Raw genomic sequence first — 21,757 nt, 5'->3', positions numbered from 1 at the left:
ATGAGGAATTCTTAATCTCAGGAAACAAACTGAGGGTTGCCGGAGTGGTGGGGGGTGGGAGGGATGGGGCGGCTGGGTGATAGACACTGGGAAGGGTATGTGCTATGGTGAGCGCTGTGAATTGTGCAAGACTGTTGAATCACAGACCTGTACCTCTGAAACAAATAATACAGTATATGTTAAAAAAAAAAAAAAAAAGATAGTAGGAAGGGAAAAATGAAGGAGGGTAGATCAGAGGGGGAGACAAACCATGAGAGACTATGGACTCTGAGAAACAAACTGAGGGTGAGGGGTGAGGGGGTTATCCTGGTGATGGGTATTAAAGAGGGCACGTATTGAATGGAGCACTGGGTGTTATACGCAAACAATGAAACATGGAGCACTACATCAAAAACTAATGATGTAATGTATGGTGATTAGCATAACATAATAAAATTTAAAAAAAAAAAAAAAAAGAAAGAAATGAAAAAGTTACCAAAGTTCATATAAGGCAAAATTTTGGATACGATGTTAGCTTTGCTACACTATATTTACATAACATGAAAACGACAGAAGAAAGAAAGCAGTCACAAAAAAATACATGTCTGATAGGGGTAATATCATTTCTCTGTACCGTTATCTGCCTCTACCAGTTGAGTGAGTTATAAACCAAATTTGCCAAGAACAAACAAAGGCAAGCATGCTCTGAATCAATACATTTACAGTTAGACCTCAAAGAATTCATTAAATCAAGGATCATGACTTCAAAGTAAAAAAATCACCATGCATACGAGGAAATGGGGCAGCATGAGTGGGAATTATCAGAAACAACAATTACCAGATAGCAGATTTAGATGTGCAAAAATTTCAGACATTGAATTATCTGACACCAAATATAAAGAAAGTGTATAGAAATAATGTACAAATAAGAAAATGGAAATAATGTATAAATAAGAAAATAACAAGGCAGTTCTGACAAAGAAATACAGCATTTCTACCAATGGAAAAAAAAATACATGTTTGGATATGAAAACTCAATGTATAGATTTAACAACAAATTAAAAATGGAAAATGAGAACATAATTGAATTCATAGAAAAATCTAAAGAAATTGTCGGGAAAATAGAATGGGATAGAAAATATGGTGAGAAGTTAAAGGATGTGAGGGATAAAATAAGAAGGCCTAATATCAATATATATCAGAGTTCCAGTAATACAAAAAAAGAGAGAATAGGGTGGAAGTTAGTATTCAAAAAGATGATGACTGAGAATTTTGCAGAAGTTGGAGAATTTTAGATTTACAAATCCCTGTGAACCTCAAGCAGTAGAAATAATACTGTCATAGTATATTGAAGCAAAGAAAAGATCTTAAACACAGCCAGAAACAGAGTAATATTCATCAATGAAAAAAAGCAAACTTGCTACAAAAAATGGATAAATGTCAAAAAATTATGCTGAGTTAAAGAAACCAGATATTTAAAAAAACAGATGTAAAAAACTGCATAGTATATGACTGCATTTATATAAAATGTCTATATGTCAAATTTGTAGAGGGAAAACACATATCTGTTGTGTGTGGAGATGGAGATTTTAATTACAAATGGTATATATATCAGCCAAACATAAGCCTAAAGAAAAGTGGATTAGCTAAAGTAATGAAAGATAAGACAGATTTTAAGTATTAAACATTACCAGAAATAGATCAAGTGATGATATAATAATAAAAAATTTAAATCACTATGTAGATGCAAAATTTCTAGATTTTTATGTAACTAATAATATAGGTAAAAATAAATCAAGAATCTACAGAACTACAAAATTATATTTAATAAATCTATCACCACTGTGGGAGACTTTTTAAATGTCCTCAGTAATTATTAGATTAGGCAGACAAAAATATCAAGCTATAGAAGATTTGAACGCATATTTACTTATTTTAATCCAATGATGCACAAAATCCATTATACCTAATAAATGTTTCATGTATAAAGATAAACTTATAAAAGTTGCTAGAACGCAAGCCTCAAAAAAATTCAAAGGATTTATATCATGCAGACCACATTACCTGACTTTAACACAATAAATCAGAAATAATTAGAAAACCATCACATATTTGGAAATTAAAAACAAACTTCCAATAAATAAAAAAAATCATAATGGAAATTAAAAACATTTAGAGCTAGAAGATAAAATAGTAGTAGCACATATCAAATCTTGTAGAAAATAGCTAAAGCAGTACTTAGACAGTGATTGCCTTAAGAAATTTTATAATATAAAATTTGAAAATTAATAAACTAAGCAACAATACAACATAACAGACAAACCCCCAAAAAAGTAGTAAAACGAAACTAATGAGGACAGAAATGAATAAAAATTAAACAGAAAATTATACAATAATCAAATGTCTAGAAATTTTTTTTAATAAATGACTAATAGAAAAACACTGATAAGATATCAAGAAAACAAAGGGAAATTCACAAATATTAGAAATGAAAAGGGGGGCATAATGACAGAGGTTAAAAGTTTTAAGAGGATATCCTGAACAACCTTATATAACTAAATTTCAAAACTTAGCTAAAATGAATAAATTTTTTTTAAAAAATTCAACACAATCAATTCAAGGAGAAATACTAAAAATACTAGAACACTAAAATTAAAACTAAGTGATCAGTAGTTTACAGTCATCCCAGAAGGAAAACACCAAGACTAAATGATGTGACAGGCAAGGTCTACCAATCATTTTAAGATCCTTATATATGAATCCAACAAACAGTAGTCCAGAAAACAGAAAAACAAAGAATACTACCCAACTAATCTGTGAAACTTGTAAAAATTTGATATCAAAATAAGAGAAGGTCTCTAAGTGAAAGGAAAATTGGAGGCCAAATTCACTCTTGAACATAGATACTATGCCCATAGGCACCTAAATAAAATACTAGCAAACCAAATCCAGCAATGAATATAAAAGTCTGAATATCATGACCAATTTGGATTGAAATGGAAGGTTAGCATAATATAAGAAAATCAATGATTCAATACATTGACAGATTATAGGAGAGAAATCACTTAATCATTCCGATAGGTGCAGAAAAAGCATTAGATGAAATTTAATGGCATCCATGATTTTGAAAAATTGTAAGCACATTAGAATAGGAAAGAACCTGACAAAGTGTGTCTACAGAAGCAATGGCCAATATGGTGCTTGATGGCAAAACATGAATGCATTCCTTTCATAAAAGCAACAATAGGACAGTACACCTGCTATCATCCCACAGAGGTTAACAACTGCACAGTGTTTATCTTGCACCAAGCAGAGTTTCTACATACTTTGCATTTAGGCAATGGATAGAGAATTTAGTGGGGTTCAAAATCCCAATGTTAATCTACTTTATCAGAGATGCAAATAGCAACTGACACCTATGACATTTCAGGCACAATCCTGGGCACTGGGTATAGAGATGAAAAGACAAGAACCATTCTCTGAAGAGGTTTTGAATTTAGAGAAAATTGGAAACATACTGCCCTCTAGGCAACTAAAAGGGCATTTTACATTCATCTGAGTGCAGGTCAAGAGACACTTTGAAAAATACTGTGAGAATACTTTATGTATAAAAGCTTAATACCAAAATGAATTTTCAGTGAATATTGATATGATATACCTATGCCTGGTGCTTAATGAAGATAAACATAAAGAAAAATAAATTAATAATTAATAATATAAAGAAATAATTTTTAAATAACTAATTTGTAGTAGAGAAATTTACCTATATTCATTTGGTCTTTTTGTAAATATATGTTGTGCTGTCATAGAAGAATATTTTTTTAAAAGCTAGAAATTTTGTTTTATGATCAACATTTTTCAAGCTCAGATGAACCTATCAGTGATTTGAATCTGAGTTTAGAATGGTGGCTTTGATTAAGAGAGCTGTCATGCTTCAAAGGATAATCAATGACCAAGGAAATAATCAATAATGACCAAGGAAATAATGAAGTCCAGTATGAACTTGCTGTAGGACCTAACAGAAAATTTGGGTAAGTTAGAGGACTTTATTGTTCTAAGCCTTAAATAGTAATAAGAGCCAAAATGTACTGAGCTCTAACTATGTTTCGAGCTCTGTGCCAAGCACTTGATATATGTCATTCCATTTTAAACTGATGATTTAGATTTTGGTCTGATAAATGCCTGTATGTAAATTCTGGTCAAACCATTTTTGCTTCCTGCCCACTGACCATAGCAATGTCCAAAAGATGGATCAGAAATTAATGAGATTGTCACAAACCTCTATGTATACCTTCTTTGTTCCCCAGATCTCCCAGTGAGTGGACAGAGTGAAGCCAGGGCCTTAGAGATGCTACTTGACTTTTCCTGTCCTGCTCTGATGGATCTTGTAAAAATGGAGCAAAAGCTAGAAAGTCCCTTCAAATAACCTAGGACACATTCTAAGATGGTGGACTTTATTAACAAAAGAGGCATAAAGATAGCGATATCATATTGGTGGGAATAATAATTGAAATCACCTTTCTACAAAAAGTTTGAAAACAGTGGTTAAAGGTGCAAAAAGTACATTTCCTTTGATCCACCAATTTTCATGTCTAAGAGTTTTTTCTAGTTGAATCTAAACAGAAGTAAACACAAATATGTGTGACCAGGAATATTCAACAGATTTTTTTAGAACAGCAAAAAAAAAAATGTGGAAACAGCTAAATTTCCAACAATAGGAGCAATGGATAATTCTATCTTAGGATAGAATAATAGGTAGCTACTTTAAATAATATTATAAAGGAGGGTTTCTAAATCTCAGAATTACCGACGTTTTGGACTGCGTAATTCTTTGTTGTGGGGGCTGTCCTGTGCACTGTAGTACATTCAGCAGCATCCCTATCTTCTACCCAGTAGATGCAAGAAGCAAAAATTGTTTTCAGATGCTACCAAATGTCCTCAGGGGGTAAAAACTGCCTGGCTGGGAATCACTGTTATAGAGCAATATTTATGGTCATGGGAAAATATCCATAATGAGCTAAAGATGAAAGAAGGAGTCTATAAAGCACTGTCACAAATATTTCTCTTTACACACACATACATACCCATACACACACACACACACACACAGAAAGGAAGAAGAAGAGAGACCCTTTTTATTTTTCCAAAAAAAAAAAAAGAACTGGAAGGATAGTCACCAAAGTATTAATAAAAATTATTTCTGGGTGGTGAGATTATAGTCTGTCTATCTGTCTGTCTCTCTTTCCATTCTTCAGTGTTATCTAAATTTTTGGAGTTGAGTTTTATTCCTTTTTATAACAAAGAATAAAATGAGTAGCCTTTATAAGCATCTCTTTAAACATGACAGTGTGTCTGTTTCCAAAACAAAGGATTGTCAATGATGAAGGAATGCAATGTAATTATTGAAACATTTTCCAAAAGAGTCCTCAGCTGCAAGGATTAAGGAAGGTCTGGAGACAGGGAGAATGGGTCTTCCTTGTTGGGCATGTCCTCCTCACCAAACCAAGCCATCAGCCTACCTGCTCAATGCTGTTTGAAAATTTAGGATTCCAAGTAGAATTAGCCCCTAAATCAATCTGCAATAAGTAAACAGAAAACCAACATTCCTATGATGCTGTGCTTAACAAATTTACTCTCCATGAGTGTTTGTGTGTGAAGAATGTGAGAAGAAAGGAAGTCATAGTCACTTATGAAACATTTGGGTGTGAAGATCACAGGCACCAGTCCATTTCCTCACATTTCCCATGCTTCAATTTTCTCATTTGTATGCACACATGTGTGCACAGACACACACAAACACAGTTCCAGAGAAATCTTTACTTGGTAATAAGGCCACTTATTACCAGAGGTGGAAGAGGTGGGTGTGAATAAGAAAGGTTGCCAGGGCCTGGAGGGAAGGACAAATAGGAAGTACTAGTCAAAGGTATAAAGTTTCAGTTATAAAAGATGAACAAGTTCTAGAGACCTACTGTACAGCCTAGTGCCTATAGTTAGCAATACTGTATTGTACGTTTAAAATGTTGCTAACTGTAGATCTTATGTTAAGTGTTATTATCACAAAATAATATAAACAAATAAATAAAGTGGGAGAAAAAGAAACAATCCAGGATTTATACAACATGACTGAACATTTTCCAGTGTTGTCGTTTTTTCCTTTTTAAAGGCAAACTTTCTCTGGATCTCTGATTACAGAAAACAATTTTTACTTATGCATATAAAAGTAAAAATATTTTTTACCCATGAGGATAATATGTGTGTTTTAAATCCTGTGTAATTTTTAGAAAACGTGCTAGAAGACTATCATAACTACTAGATTTCTCTTGGAAGGCAAATCTTGATAAACCTTGAAGACTGCTGTGTAATATTCTTAGGGTGGATTTGAGAATTACAGACTCCTTGAGGCTAGTTTCAAACAAAGCATCTAGGAAGCTTGCCAGGGGTACTTCTAGATAATTCTGAGTGATATAGGGAGGGGAGAATTGCGTCCCTAGGTCCACTGACCCAGCGTGAAATGTTTTATACCTATGAGGGATATGTCTTTGGGTATGTTTTGAGAGGAGAGAAAGTGCAAAGCAGGATGAGGAAAGACCAAAGCTGAGGAGACTTAGTAGAAAGAATAGATTTTTTTCGTAATACTGTTAGAAGTGAGGCCAAGTGTTTCTCAGGGGAGCCAATTCATTAGTCTGTTCATTCTTGATGAATTCAGTATGAAGATGAACAGAGAAATGTTCTCCTCATTTGCCAAAAGAGACAAAATATTTCCCCTGCCAAGTTTGAAGAACAGAATTAAACTCATTAAGCATTTCTAAGATCCCACTCCTCTCTCCTTCTGACTTTGCTTCCTTGCCTGGATAAAATGACCTTCTTGACAGCTCCATGTACATTGGATAAAGAGTTTGAAGGGAAGCCTAGTTTTACTCCATGGAAAATACGGTAACCTGTTAGGAGAGAGGTTGGGGGTGATAGAGAAGAACCAAGTATACCAGGAAGGCTGTAACTTTGTAGAGCTGTCTACTCCTTCTTAATTTGTTCAGAGCCTCATAATTCCTTGAGACCAGCAAGGTAAAAACGTATAGGGTGCTGGTGGCTTAGATCATGGCACAGAGGGGAAAAAAAAAAAAACAACTACACACACACAAATACATGCATCCACTAACCAAAAGTGTAACTAACCAAGAAAGCCATGTAAATATCAAAATTATGCAAACCACAACATGGTAGATCATATGTTAAAAGCCAATCATAGTCAAAGATTCAGAAAGTTCTAAACAGGTTAGTACTTCCTTCTCTGGCATATTCTATTAGCATTCTCAGAAATGTTGCCATATGGACAACACCATACAGCTTGCCAAATCATTCTTGAAGCAAAATAACAAAGAATTCATTAACAATAAAATGACAAATATTGAATATGAAGATTACCCAGCACTGCACAATTCTTACACAATTCCCATTTTTCACTTATGCCTACTTTCCCCATGGCTCACACAAAATGGAAGAGAAATCAATGTCCTATAGGCCAGATGTCCCAGAAACCAGGTCATCTATGCCACCAAGTATTGATCCCTGCTGAGTTTCTATCTACTACTGATGCTGCCTTCATGTTAGTCCATATATGTTCCCCACCCCCTGCCCTAGTAGAATGCTGCATCTTAAAAATCCCTTCATTTATTTTTAGTTGCTATCTTCCTTCCTCTGCTACAACATTACATTGATCTCTCTCTATGCTTTTCTCAATACAAAAAAAAAAAACAAAAAACTTTAATTCTGTTATTTACAAGATTTAAAGTTTATGGTTGGCAAGACTCTCCAATCCCGGCGCTAAATATCACTTCTTAGTTCTCACTCTCAAAATCACCCTCCCTACTAAGTAAGACAGTAGCCATGGCCAGCTTTGTGCATCAGTGCTACTTCTGTGGCAGTCTGCCTAAATATGGCCCACCACCAATGTGTCTGTTTCAATAGAAAGAACTCAATTAGAAAGTTTGAGAAGTTGGACGTTCTAGTTAACTTTCTGAGTAACTCTTTCTACTTTAATCCTTTAAATGTATCTCAAAAAAAAAGTTCACCTTGCCTGGCATGATACTGCTTCCTGGTTCATTTTCAGGCAAGATCAGCTCTCCCAGACCTGAGCGGGGACCAGACCCCAGAAAGCGAATGTCATTTGCGATCTTCATCAGACTGCAGGCGGTGGTGTTCATGGCGCCGTTGAGCTTTCTGGCTACAATATGAAGATAATTAATTTGCCTAGTTTCCTTTATAAGTGACGACAATGTAGCAAGAATCTAAACAGATAGATGTTGGTCTTTAAGAGTTAATCAGTCTTTAACTAAACTGGTCTGCTTCTTTGTAAATGAAGATAATCAGTTTTGTGAGAATTAAATGAGAATTATCTAATACTCCTCACACAGGATATGAAATCTAGCAAGCACTCAAGATATGCTAACTTACATTAACATAGTTCTTCTTCTGTATCTAATTCTAATTTCTTTTCTATCTTCTCTTTTTAAGGTTAAATCAGCTCCATTTATAGACTGTGACAGTTATCTAGAAGAGGCGTGGGCTGTCTTCTATCTTATCCTCCATGTGGTTTAGTTTTTATTATGGAATCTTTTTAATGTTAGATGTTGCTAGGCGATTTTTTCTGGTTTGATTAATTTAGTTCTAGCACAAACAAAAATATGTCCAAATGGTTTGTTCTTCACTGATGTTGCTTCCCTTCCAAAATAAATAGGTTCTACTTTTGTGTCAAAAGACTTCTGATGTGGTTCCAGACCTTTACAGAGTTGTGCATGATCACAAACTTAGTGGTTTAAGAACTTCACCACTCATTGTTAGTGTAAATACATTGAGAATGAATAACTATAAGTGATGAAGTACTGTAAAAAAAAAAAAAAGAGAGAGAGAAGAAAGAAAGAAAGAAAGAAAGAAAAGAAAAGAAAAGAAAAGAACTCCAAATTAATTGGAAGGGAAAATGTATGCACTGTAAATGATAAGCAGACAAGAAAGAAGTGTGACTTCTTTTTGGAATTCTTTATCTAAATAGTCCATGGAAAATATGACCCTCCATCTTCAGGGGGAAACTGATAGGCCATAACGTGAGCAAAACATGGAAACAGTTTATTGAAATTAACCACTCTGATGTATAATCTCCTGAGGTTTGACAAATCCACCTGATTTTGGACTAAAAGTTAGCAAAGCAAAGCATGAACTGCTTTACGTTACAATTTACCAGAAGACAATAAGATGAAAAAATGCTGGGTTAAGTGTACTGGCTCTAGAAGATCCTTTAATATTTAATTGTGAAATGTTTTCTGATTTCCCGATTCCTGTTACCTGAGTTTGTTTATACAGGCTGTGGGAAATTGCCAGGATAATTGTTTTTGGTAGGAAGGGAACACTATTCAAAGTAATAGAATTTAGAACAATTTTCTTTTATCAAAGGTTAATTTTTTGGGTAGCTTTCTATAAAGTTCCATCCTATTTTGTAGTCACATTAAAATGTCAACGGACTTTATGGATTGCCCAATGATGCCAAAGATACAGAAATACCCACCATGGTGGGAAGAAGGGACACAGCAGTGTTATTAACAATACTTTTGTTATTAACAGGAATATATAAGAGGGGAATTCAGTGAAAATGGCTGGCATCCAAGTATACAGCTAATCTTTTCTTCAGTTGAAGTTGTGGATTCTAATCAGTGGCTCAGAAGGAATGAGATTGGTGAATCTCACAGAAGAGTTTTTGAGAAACTTTTATTATACAAAAAGCTTTTGAATGAGGAAGTAGGCCTTTAAATGGGATGGCCTCTCTCAGATATTTCGCTCATTTCCAGTAAATCCTCCTAAAAAATGAACACTGCTTCTAACTGAACAATCACAGTATTTCAACATACCCAAGGCAAACTGGGTAGGGAAAGCTGAATTATGATGAAAGCCTGTGTACTATTATGACCTTTCTCATGACCATAATTGATGGATGTGCCCCTAAAACACTTTGCAGGGCTGTTGATATATTTAGAAATGCGCCTGTGACTCATTATGCCCATAATTTGGCAGTAAATAGGGGCAGATTATCCCAGTGGCTATGGAGACAACTCATTACCCAAGGATGTGGTTCTTTCATGTGTAATCACCTTTTGTAGAATGTACAGTTGTCTCCTTTTTGAAACTGTACAGCCTGGGCTCAGAGTTTCATAAGCTAAACTCTATTTTTTATCAGTATAAATTCAAAATAATCAAGTTCAAAACATTTCAACATCCTTTCTGGTATGAATGCTAAAAAAATCCTTTACTTAAAGGCTTATATAACTGACCTTTGGCTTCTGCCTTGGATATAGAAATGTGGAGAGTGTCACTTCTCTATCAGATAGAAGAAGCTGGATAAACTACAAATCTTGATTTTTCTTGAGCCTAAAGAAGTAAGTTTACATGGTATCCAGCTAGTCTAAAGCCTAAGAAGAGAAAGATATCTTTAAGGAGAGAGGGAATATAAGTATGGGCTTACTAGTGAGAAGAGAAAAAGCCAGGATTGCCATACAAGTGGGTAAGAAACATCCAGTTAAAATTTTTAATAAATTCCTAAAATCCAAGAGTGGGCCATATGAAAATATGGAACCCCTGGAAATTACAGATGTAAGGAGAATTTATACCATCTCAGTTATTCTTCTCCATGACTCTGTGATTCTCTACTAATAAAACAAAGAATACCTTTCTTGCCAAGGGTAGCAAGAACCAAATAAACAGCAACAGCAGTCTACCACTGTGGAATTGTCAAGAATGAAGAGAAACCCTCTCTGAAGTCTAGGTACACAGAGAAGGTCTATTGCTAAGGGTGGAACAGTAACATTAAGAACTCACGGGCAAACAGGACCCCACCCTAAACACAAGGTAATGCAAGAGGAATTTGGAGCCATTGATATAGTCAGTGAACCCATAGCAACAACCAAACTCAAACCCAGCTCACTTCTGAGTAGGTTGACCTACCACCCCACAATAACAGCCTAGCAGAACACAGATAAGCCCATTTCCAAGAATAAATACTAGTTATCTCACTCTCTAGTCTTCACACGATACCTACTATTCAATGAAAACTTATGAGACATACAAAAACTAGGACAAAATAACCCACTGATATGAGGAAAAGCAAGTGACAGACCCAGAGATGACCTATATGTTGGACCATAATATAGTGAATTTAAAATCACTGTAATAAAGATATTAAAGACACTATCAGGAAAGGTGGTCAACAGGCATGAACAGATACTGAATTTCAATGGAGATAATGAAAACTAGAGGAGTCAAATAGAAATGCTAGAAACAAATTCACAGAAACAGAAATGAAGAAAGTCCTCCACTGTCACTGACATAGACATCTTGCAGCTGAAGAAAAAACTCGGCAAGTGTTAAGATAATTCATTAGAAATTACATAAACTGAAACACAAAGAGATAGAGAATGAATAAAACCAGTGAGAGCATCCCAGGCTACAAGATGTTATCAAATGGTCTAACAAAACCAATTGAAATCCCAGGAGAAGACAAGAGAGACTGGGACAGAATAAATATTTGAAGAGATCATGGTCAAGAATTTTCCAAAAATAATGAAGGATATCCAATGTGCAGATCCCAGAAGCTCAGAGGCCTCCAAGCAGAATAAACACAATTTTTAAAAAAAGCCAGACATATATACAAGGTGTTAAAAACCAAAAAGAAAATGGGCACCTGGGTGGCTCAGTCGTTAAGCGGCTGCCTTCGGCTCAGGTCATGATCCCAGAGTCCTGGGATCGAGTCCCACATCAGGCTCCCTGCTCAGCAGGAAGCCTGCTTCTCCCTCTCCCACTCCCCCTGCTTGTGTTCCTGCTCTCTCTCGCTCTCTGTCAAATAAATAAATAAAATCTTTAAAAAAAAAAAAAAAAAAGAAAATCATAAAACAAGAATGAAAATGCCACATTACATATAGAGGAACAAAGGTAAAACTGCCAACAGATTTCTCATCTGAAAGTACGAGAACCAGAAGACATGTTGAAAGAAAAAAATTGCAACTGAGAATTCTATACACAATGAAAATATCCTTCAAAAATGAAGCCAAATTAAAGAGTTTTTCAGATGAAGATAAGCAAATTAATTACCAGTACACAAAGCGTTATCAAATGTAAAAAGAAGTTCTTCAGGCAGAATAAGTGTAAGACAGAAATGGAAATGGTTAAAATGAAAGTAAATACAAAAGATTTTTCTTATCTTTTTTTTTTAAAGATTTTATTTATTTGACAGAGAGAGATAGAGATAGTGAGAAAGAGAGCACAAGCAGGGGGAGCTGCAGGCAGAGGGAGAGGAAGAAGTAGGCTCCCCCCCGAGCAAGGAGCCCAATGTGGGGCTCGATCCCAGGACCCCAGGATCACGACCTGAGCCGAAGGCAGCCACTTAACCAATTGAGCCACCCAGGCACCCCAGATTTTTCTTATCTTTAATGCCACTAAAAGAAAATTGACTGTCTAAAGCAAAAATAGTACAAATTTATTGTGTGTTTATAAAATATATGAAAGTAAAATCTATGGCAACAATGACTCAAAGGTTGGGAGGATAGAAGTGAAAGTATACTATTGTTGGTAAGGTTCTCAAACCTATACATTAAGAGGTATAACATTACATGAATATAGACTGCAACTAATTAGAGAGGTATGTTGCCAATGCTATGGAACGAGATAAAAAGTAGCAAAAATAGTAATTCAATAATGGAGATAAGTAAAATGGAAATTTTAAAAATATTCAGGGTCATGATATCAAGCCCTGCTTCAGGCTCCACACTGAGCATGGAGCCTGCTTGAGATTCTCTCTCTCCTTCTTCCTCTGCCCCTCTGTGCAACACCCACCCTCCCCACCCTGCTTGTGTGCAGGTGTGTTCTCTCTCTCTAAAAAAAATAATAACAGTAATAATCCAAAAACACGCAGAAAAAGAAGAAAAAGGAAACAAAGAAAAAAAGAAAAAGGAAACAAAAGCAAGATGGTAGATTTTAATCCAACCACACCAATAATTATATTAAAGGAAAGTGGTCAAAACAAACTAAATAAAAATCAGATTCTTAGATTAAAAGAGAAAAAAAGCTAGATGTAAATATATGCTGATTACAATAAAACCAGTTTAAATTTAAAGACTCAAATAGGTTAAAAGCAGAAGTATGGGAAAGATATACCATACAAACACCAACCAAAAGAAAGATATAGTGACTCTATTAATGTCAGACAAAATGGATTTCAGAACAAGGAACATTTCTAGGGTTAAAGAGTGACATTACAATCCTGAAAGTATTTGTGTCTAAAAACAAAGATTCAAAATGCAAGCGCAAAAACTGATAGACCTGAGAGCAGAAATGGACAAATCCACAATTAGAGCTGGAAATTTAAATGTTCCTCTGTCTCTGTAATTGATAAAATGAGTAGCAAGAAAATCAGTGAGAATATGGGACCTGGACAAAACTAGCACCCTACTTGAGGTAATCAGTATTTATAAAACAAAGTATCCAACAACAGCACAATATCCATTCTTTTCAAGTTCACAAGGAACGTTCAACAAAATAGACCATATTTGGGCTCATGAAACAAATCTCAACCAATTAATAACAACTAAAATCATACAAAGTCTGTTCTATGATACTAAAGTAATTAATCTAGATATCAGTAATGAAAAGATATTGAAAATTCCCACACATTTGGAAATTAAACAGACATAAATATTGTAAATAACTCATGGGTCAAAGAGAACATCATAAGAGAATTTACAGCATTAAATATTTATATTAGAAAAGAAAAAAAGGGCTCAAATCAGTTATCTAGCTTTTACCTTAAGAAACTAGAAAGTGGGGTGCCTGGGTGGCTCAGATGCTTAAGCATCTGCTCAGGTCATGATCTCAGTGTCCTCAGGCTCCTGGCTCAGCGGGGAGTCTGCTTCTCCCTCTCCCTCTGCCTCTCCCCCACTCATGCTCTCTCTCTCTGTATCTCTCTGTCTCAAATAAATAAATAAAATCCTTTTAAAAAAAGAAACTAGAAAGAGTACAAATTAAACCCAAAGTAAGTAGAAGAAAATTATAAAAATTAGAAGAGAAAAATCAGTGGCACCTGGGTGGCTCAGATGGTTAAGCGTCTGCCTACGGCTCAGGTCGTGATCCCAGGGTCCTGGGATTGAGCCCCATGTAGGGCTCCTGGATCAGTGGGGAGCCTGCTTCTCCCTTTCCCTCTGCCTCTGCTCATGCTCTCTGTCTCTGTCTCAAATAAATAAATCTTTTTAAAAAAAAAGAGAAAAATCAATTAAATATTGAAAGGAAAATAATAGAATCAATGAGACTGGGTTTTTAAAAAGATGAATAAAATTAATAAATCTCTAAGCAGATTGACCAAAAAAAAAAAAAGAGGGAGAAAGTAATAGCAAGTCAGGGAGAAGATATAAATATCAGTAATTCAACAACTGAAAAGGAAGGGACAAATTCTTTGAAAGACCAACTGCCAATATTTATTCAAGAACAGACAATCTAAATAATTATACATCTCTTACAGAAATTAAATTTGTAGTTAAAAGTTTCCAACAAGAAAAACTCTAGGACCAGATGAACTGACTGGCAGTCAGTTCTGCCAAATACTTAAGGAAGAAATAATATGAATTATACCCCAAATCTCCCAAACACTAGAGAAGAAGGGCACATTTTCTAATTCATGTTATGAGCCCAGCAGTATCTTGATACCAAAAGCAGATGAAGAAATTGAAATGAGTCAAAAACTACAAACCATTATCTTTCATCAACATAGACATAAAAATCCTCAACAAAATCTTAGCAAATAAAATCAGCACTATGTACAAATGATGATAATGTATCATGATAATGTATCATGACCAAGTGAGGTGATTCTGGGAATACAGAGCTGGTTCAACATTAGAAAATCAATCAGTGTGATTCATTACGTGAACAGACTTAAGAAGAAAACCATACGACTATCTTAATTGATGCAGAAAAATAATTTGATAAAATTAATCATCCATTAATCATGAAAATTCTCAGACATCTGGGAATAAAAGAGAATTCCTGAGTCTGACAAAGTACACCCATGAAAAGAGTACAGCTAAATGATACTTAATATAGAAAGACTGAATGTTTTCCCCCTAAGATCATGAAAAAGTCGGGCGCCTGGGTGGCTCAGTGGTCAAGCGTCTGCCTTCGGCTCAGGTCATGATCCCAGGGTCCTGGGATCGAGCCCAGCATCAGGCTCCCTGCTCAGCGGGAAACCTGCTTCTCCCTCTCCCACCCCCCCTGCTTGTGTTCCCTCTCTCGCTGTCTCTCTGTCAAATAAATAAAATCTTTAAAAAAAAAAAAGAGATCATGAAAAAGTCAAAAGTAACTACTCTCACCACTTCTATTTAACACCATACTGGAAGTTGTAGTTAGTGAAATAAGGAAAAATAAATGAATAAAAGGTATAAGAATTAGAACAGAAAAAAAATAAACAAAGCTACTATTTGGAGAAAACAAAGAAAATCCTGTAAGAGTCTACAAAAACTCTAGTAGAGTGTCACAGATCTAGGCCAATATATAAATTCAATTTCATTTTGATATATTTACAATAAACAACTGGAAATGAAATTACTATAGTAAAATTTTTTCTAAAGTACATTGAGAATAGAACCAAAAAGCATGAAATTATGGTGTATACATCTAACAAAAGATGATCAATGTCTATATGTTAAAAATTACAAGATCTGATGAAGGAAATGAAATAAGACCTAAATAAATGGAGATATATACCATATTCAGGTAATGGAATACCAAATACTGAGCGAGTGCTCACACTGCCTGATTTCAGGACCAAAAAAGTTGCAGTTCCTTGACCACCTCACCTCCAATGATCTTATTCTCTCTGCCACTCATTTCCTGGTCATACTTCCCATGACCCTTCCCCCTCTCACCATCAGTTGATGACCTGGTTTCCTATTTCACTAAAATTAGAAACAATCAGAAAAGAACTTCCTTATTCTCCAACCACTGGTCTACCCACCTAACTCTGTCTTTGCCTGTGTACTCTCCCTTCCCTGCTGTTCTTCCAGATAATCTACTATTCTAAGCCCACCCCTCCAGCTGAAACTAGTTCAATTAGTTTTTAGCACAGGGCATGGGAACTAGTTTTTAGCATGTGCTGAAGGACATCATTCTTGCAACTGGCTACTATCATTGTTGGAATTAATCAACATTTCATGAACCATCTGAACATAATCAATTTTCAATTTCCTCTGCATAGATTACACACTTTATGCATTCTTTCTCTTCATTCGGACTATCTCCCTCCCCATAGTTTCCACTCCTCCCTGGCCTGCCAATGGAAGCAATTTAGTGTTTTGGTGATCAGGGTTAAATTGCACCTGTAGATATTTAACTTTCTGGCTGCAGGCTGCATCTCGGCATCCATCCCTAAGGGCCATAACAAAGCGGTAGAATATGAACAGATTCTGTGCTGGGATCATTATTTAACCCCATTTATGAAGCAGGCATTCTGACCTCAGAAACTCTGGGCCCTAACCACCTCCGTGGATCCCAGAGACTTCCACACTCACTCTGCTTTAACCAACAGTGCCCTGATTTGACTCACTGCTATTGTTCATCCTTGGCTGGACTCCTACCAGATCAGTGATAACCCTGTGACAGCTAAGCAGAGTATGTCCACTTTTCAAAACAAATTAAGAAGCATTATGTCACATGAAGAGAGATAAAAACTGGAAAAACAAAAAGCATTTAACAAGTGATCTTTTCCCCTTCCAAGAACCTGCCTATCTAGCACCTTCTGTTTCTCTCAGTTTTATATAAACTCATGCAGCCTTGGCAGAAAGGAAAGGTCATGCCCAAGACTATTTTGCAGCATACTTCCCAACTATGATTCAGGTCCCACAGACCCTAGATATAAAACTCCCTACTTGGCATAGGGCAATGTTCTATACCAACGACCTGTTCTCTCACCAAGAACACAGGCCTACTCTTCCAGATACACAAAGGATGAGCTCTGTCCTGTGACAGATGGTTCTGGCAAATAGAATCAGAATGGCCCTTTTATTATCAATCAGACCACACACACTGGCAGGAAAGTCTGGACCCCAGTGCTGGGCTACAACTGGCTCATTTAGCAGTCTGCCTTCAAAGTCCTTTCCCAGGTGAGCCATCCCACCTTGGTTCATAAGCCGCAGTTGTCATAATCAGGCTTTCGTTCCCCCTCATAAATAGTATTTTCTAGACTTACCTCCATTTCTTTATTTCTTTTTTACTCTGCCATTTCCCATTTCCCTTACTTTCCTCATGTATAAAATGAGAACTCCAGAAAAAGTTACTGAGCTTGCCAACTATTTTAAATATGAGACTTTTATTCTTTTGTTATAAATCAGGACTCTGAGGGGCACCTGGGTGGCTCAGTCGTTAAGCGTCTGCCTTTGGCTCCGGTCATGATCCCAGGGTCCGGGGATCAAGCCCCACATCGGGCTCCCTGCTCAGCGGGAAGCCTGCTTCTCCCTCTCCCACTCCCCCTGCTTGTGTTCCCTCTCTCGCTGTGTCTCTCTCTGTCCAATAAATAAATAAAATCTTTTAAATAAATAAATAAATAAATAAATCAGGATTCTGAGATTCAGGTAACATGAGTAGCAAAAGGTCACACAAGCGAGGACCAGTGTTCAAATATGAACTTGGAACTCTTGCCTTAAAGTCCTCCTATTTTCATTAAGACTATGCTCTTGTCAATATAGGTGATAAAGGAAGGACTCAGGGTATATTATAGTGTATGAGGTCAAGGGCACTACGAGATAGTATAGAACTGTGCTTGACACATAGTAGATGCTCATGCTAAAAAAAAATTGAATTACTCAATAGATACATTATTCATTGATTTCCAGATTTAATCAGCTTCATCAAATGTATGGCCATAATCCCTAAGTTCTTGCTTCCTATCCCTGGCAAGCATGGTCTGCTATCACATGCTAACTGTTCACAGGGTCTAGCTGCTCTTAACCAGGGTCTGGTTTTCATGGGTTTCATCACACAAAGGTCAGCCAGACCCTGTAGGAAAAATGAGGTAGTAAGCAAGGGACAAGCACCTCTAAGGATGTAGGAGACAGCCGAGTGTGGCTTTGACATTTTCAAAAGTTGGAAATATTTCTATTTAGAAAAATTCTATAAATATATCAAAAGCTATCCTTAAAGATAGCTAAAATCTTAAATTCCAACAAAGAAATGAGATTAATACAATATCCTCATAACTTTAAGGATTTGGAGAGAAAGAAAACTCTACTTTTAGCCAAACTGTGGAAGGAGCTGAGATGTCCTTCAATAGATGAATGGATAAAGAAGATGTGGTTCATATATACAATGGACTGTTACTCAGCCATCAGGAAGGATGAATACTTACATTTAAATCGACATGGATGGAACTGGAAGGTATTATGCTAAATGAAATAAGTCAATCAGAGAAAGACAATTATCATATGGTTTCACTCATATGTGGAATATAAGAAACAGGGCAGAGGATCATAAGGGACAGGAGAGAAAACTGAATGGGAAGAAATAAGGGACAGACAAACCACGAGAGACTCTTAACTCTTGGAAACAAACTCAGGGTTGCAGAAGGGGAGGTGTTTGGGGGTTGGGGTAACTGGGTGGTGGGCATTAAGGAGGGCACGTGATGTGATGAGCACTGGGTGTTATACGCAACTGATGAATTATTGAACTCTACATCTGAAACTAATGATGTACTATATGTTGGCTAATTGAATTTAAATTAAAAAAAGAAAACTCTGCTTTTAAATTTAGTTTATTAATTAAAAAGTACCAGATGTTTTGTTTTTCCTATAGAAAACCACTCAATACATTGTCTTCATTAGGTACCTTGTTGGAAGCCTTCCATTAGCGACATGAGTCAGCTGTTAGCTCTTTCTTCAGATCTCAAAGAGGTTAAAAAAAGAGTATTTCTATCATTGCTGATTCATGGTTACTAAAATAAATAACATGACTGCGGATCATGTGTATTATATTCATCCTGGCTCTTAAGGTTTAGTTCCAACAGTTCAAGTGTGGTGGTCTCTGAGGTGTTAGAGTGTAGGTTTAATTCCATGCAGCAAGGATGCTCCTCACACTGGACTAGGAGCTACCTCTGGAAGGCAGACTCCATGCCTTTCTCTTGTTTCCTTGCAACAGTCAGATACCCCACCATCAAATTCAAACTCACTGGGTCAGAAGCCCTTCGGAAGGGCACTGATTTTAGAGAAGGGCCCCAAATGCACAAGGCTTCTTACCCTAAATCCAGTGATATCTGTGAGAGTTGAAGAGATCACTTATTGCCTGTATATTTCTATTTACTTTCCAAATGTGGCATTTAAGCAAAAACTGATGTTTATCTGGTTCAAATCAGAGCCAAGTTATAGTGTCAAGAGAGAATCTTAATTTCTCAGAATATGTTTGGCCCTAGTGTGTGATTTATCAATTAGTATATCACATTTGATAGATGTGTTTGCTCTAAGTAGGGAACAGGCCATTAAGCATTACATATCCTGAACCTTCAGGAGAGGAAAATAACTTTGATTTCTCTGCTCTTTCATAATTAAGATGAATCACAGCTGATAAATAAATTTTCTGTATTGCTTAATACCTCCCAGATACCAGGATCAAGAACTTGGCAAGGCAGGTAAAAAGATTTCCATGAGCAAGAAGCAAATGAGAAAGACTTCCTCTCTGGAACGAATTCTTGGTAATTCCTGTGGGAAATTTTCTTTTGTCCAAACATCCTTCCTCTTCCTTTGCCTTGCCCTATTCTCAATGTTTTTAAATACACCAGATATGGCTTTCTACTAAGAGCTGGTAAATGGAGTTAGGGGAAAAGCCACAGTATAGTCCCTCTATTGTAGCCATGTAAATAAAAAGCAAGATATATTGCATAGCCACATGGGGACATCACATCTTCCTTCCTCCTGACACAACTTGTACAGTCATTAAAAGTGATTAAAGTCTTAGGGACCCAGACAGAGTCATATCTATTTTGGTACTGCTGGCTTGGTCTATCCCCCCATCCAGAAGGGAATCACCCTCTTTGTGTAAATGTTTGCTTTGTTGGAGATTCTTAAGCAGAAATTAATAGTATACATGCTTCAGGAGTATTAAATCATCCATGATAAACAATTCCTAGGCAATTAATAAATTTTCTGTATTGCTTAATACCTCCCAGATATCAGGATCAAGAACTTGGCAAGGCAGGTAAAAAGATTTGTGCACATGGATTTTGTGCACCCTAAGAATTGTGCACATGGATAGAACAACCCTTTTGGCATCTACATACTAGGACCATCTATAAAACAAAAAGCAAAGTAGACATCTGTCAATTAACCAATTAGCCTAATTAATGTTTTCTCTCAATGTAGGTAGGTAATAAATTAATGACTAGGCAAGTACGAAATCTCTACTTTGTTTTATGCGGTGTAGATACAGTTAATGAATCATGAATGTGTGATACTCCTTGCCAGCAGTTACAGAACACACTTGGAACTTCTCTGGAAATCTGCTTTGATCTCTTGTTTGAAGTCATGTGCCAATATTTTGGACCCGTGACATCAACTATCACTACCTGCAGGTTATTAAAGAGCTGAAACTAACCAGGTAGAATTGACACCAAGAGAAGTTTCAGTACAACACAGTCATGTGTTGAGGGAAGATTTGTCTAGGTGTTCAGGAAGCTCAATAAAGTTGCAAATATTTTTTTTTAAATGTATACAAACACACACACAGACACCTATATATATATACACATTATAGAGAGAGAAAAAGGAAGAAACAAAAAGACTTTCAGTTTTCCGTAGTCCAAATCAGGATTAAAGCATTATTTAGGATATTCTCAGTAAAAACTGGATATTATATTTCTTTATAGGAATCAACAAAATAGAGCAAACTTACCTGAGGGTACTTTGAGGTTCTGTCACTTTCCCCATCGTGCTGACCCAAAAACCTGGAGGATACACAGTAACAAAGAAACCAATTCCATGGGGCAAAAGTCTTATTTTGAATAACATCTTATTATAACTGACTTTGAGCCAAAAGAAAAATGTGGCTTTGGGCTGGGGGGGAGGGGGGTGCAGAGGGTGGGGAAGCAAAGGGGGAAGGAATTTATTCCATTTCTGTTGTCTGATTCACAAGTGCTGTTAAATATTTACCAGAAATCTGACAGCCGTTTCTTAACATTTGTTAATCACAGATAACATCATTCCATTAACAACTCAATAAACTTCTTTAAGGTTGTGCAAGGTAAGTCTCACTACCTTAACACTGCTAACCCGTCCTTGGTAGAATAAATATTTGTTTTCGATTTCTCTATGCCAAGTTTTATGGGATCGTGTAATCTAAATCTCCTTTTGTAAATAAGGTATGCCCTCAAGAGAATGAGAGTGCAGAATCTAAAGCCTTGTCTGCATTCTCTCTACAGGTCCTTGAATAAAGGGTTTCATGTCTCCAGAAAAATAGACTTCGGGCACTTCTGACAAGTACCCCAGCAGGAATGTCTTTGAGAAATATTTCAATGACAGTTTAAGGCTCCTTTGCACACATTTTCCCATATCCTCCAGCCTGTGTTGTCGTACATCTATCCGGGGACCCATGGCTGAAGATCGTGTTTTCCATTTTTCTGATTATCCTTACTTCTTTGTAACAATCTTCATAGAAGTCCAGCCTAATTTCTTTCCCAGAGCCTGTGTCGTACAGATCCTGATTTTCATGATTAATC

The 21,757-nt window shown here is 36.2% G+C and overlaps 1 long non-coding RNA gene across 2 annotated transcripts in view; it reads right to left on the bottom strand.

The window, feature by feature from the left end:
* LOC145716410 (uncharacterized) overlaps positions 1–21,101 on the bottom strand; it is a 79,167-nt gene extending 58,066 nt beyond the window's left edge. For both annotated transcript variants that reach the window (XR_014139046.1, XR_014139045.1), the window contains exons 1-2: positions 20,935–21,101; positions 8,049–8,200 (exon numbers count right to left, since the gene is read on the bottom strand). This is a non-coding gene — a long non-coding RNA (uncharacterized LOC145716410). The remainder of the gene's footprint in view (positions 1–8,048; positions 8,201–20,934) is intronic.
* Positions 21,102–21,757: the final 656 nt, after the last annotated feature.

The sequence above is a fragment of the Leptonychotes weddellii genome, chromosome 12, assembly GCF_054177405.1.
Source record: "Leptonychotes weddellii isolate Sample4059 chromosome 12, ASM5417740v2, whole genome shotgun sequence".
Classification (NCBI taxonomy): Eukaryota; Metazoa; Chordata; class Mammalia; order Carnivora; family Phocidae; genus Leptonychotes; species Leptonychotes weddellii.
Note: the sequence above shows the minus strand (reverse complement) of the source record. Positions and strands in the feature narration are given on the sequence as shown.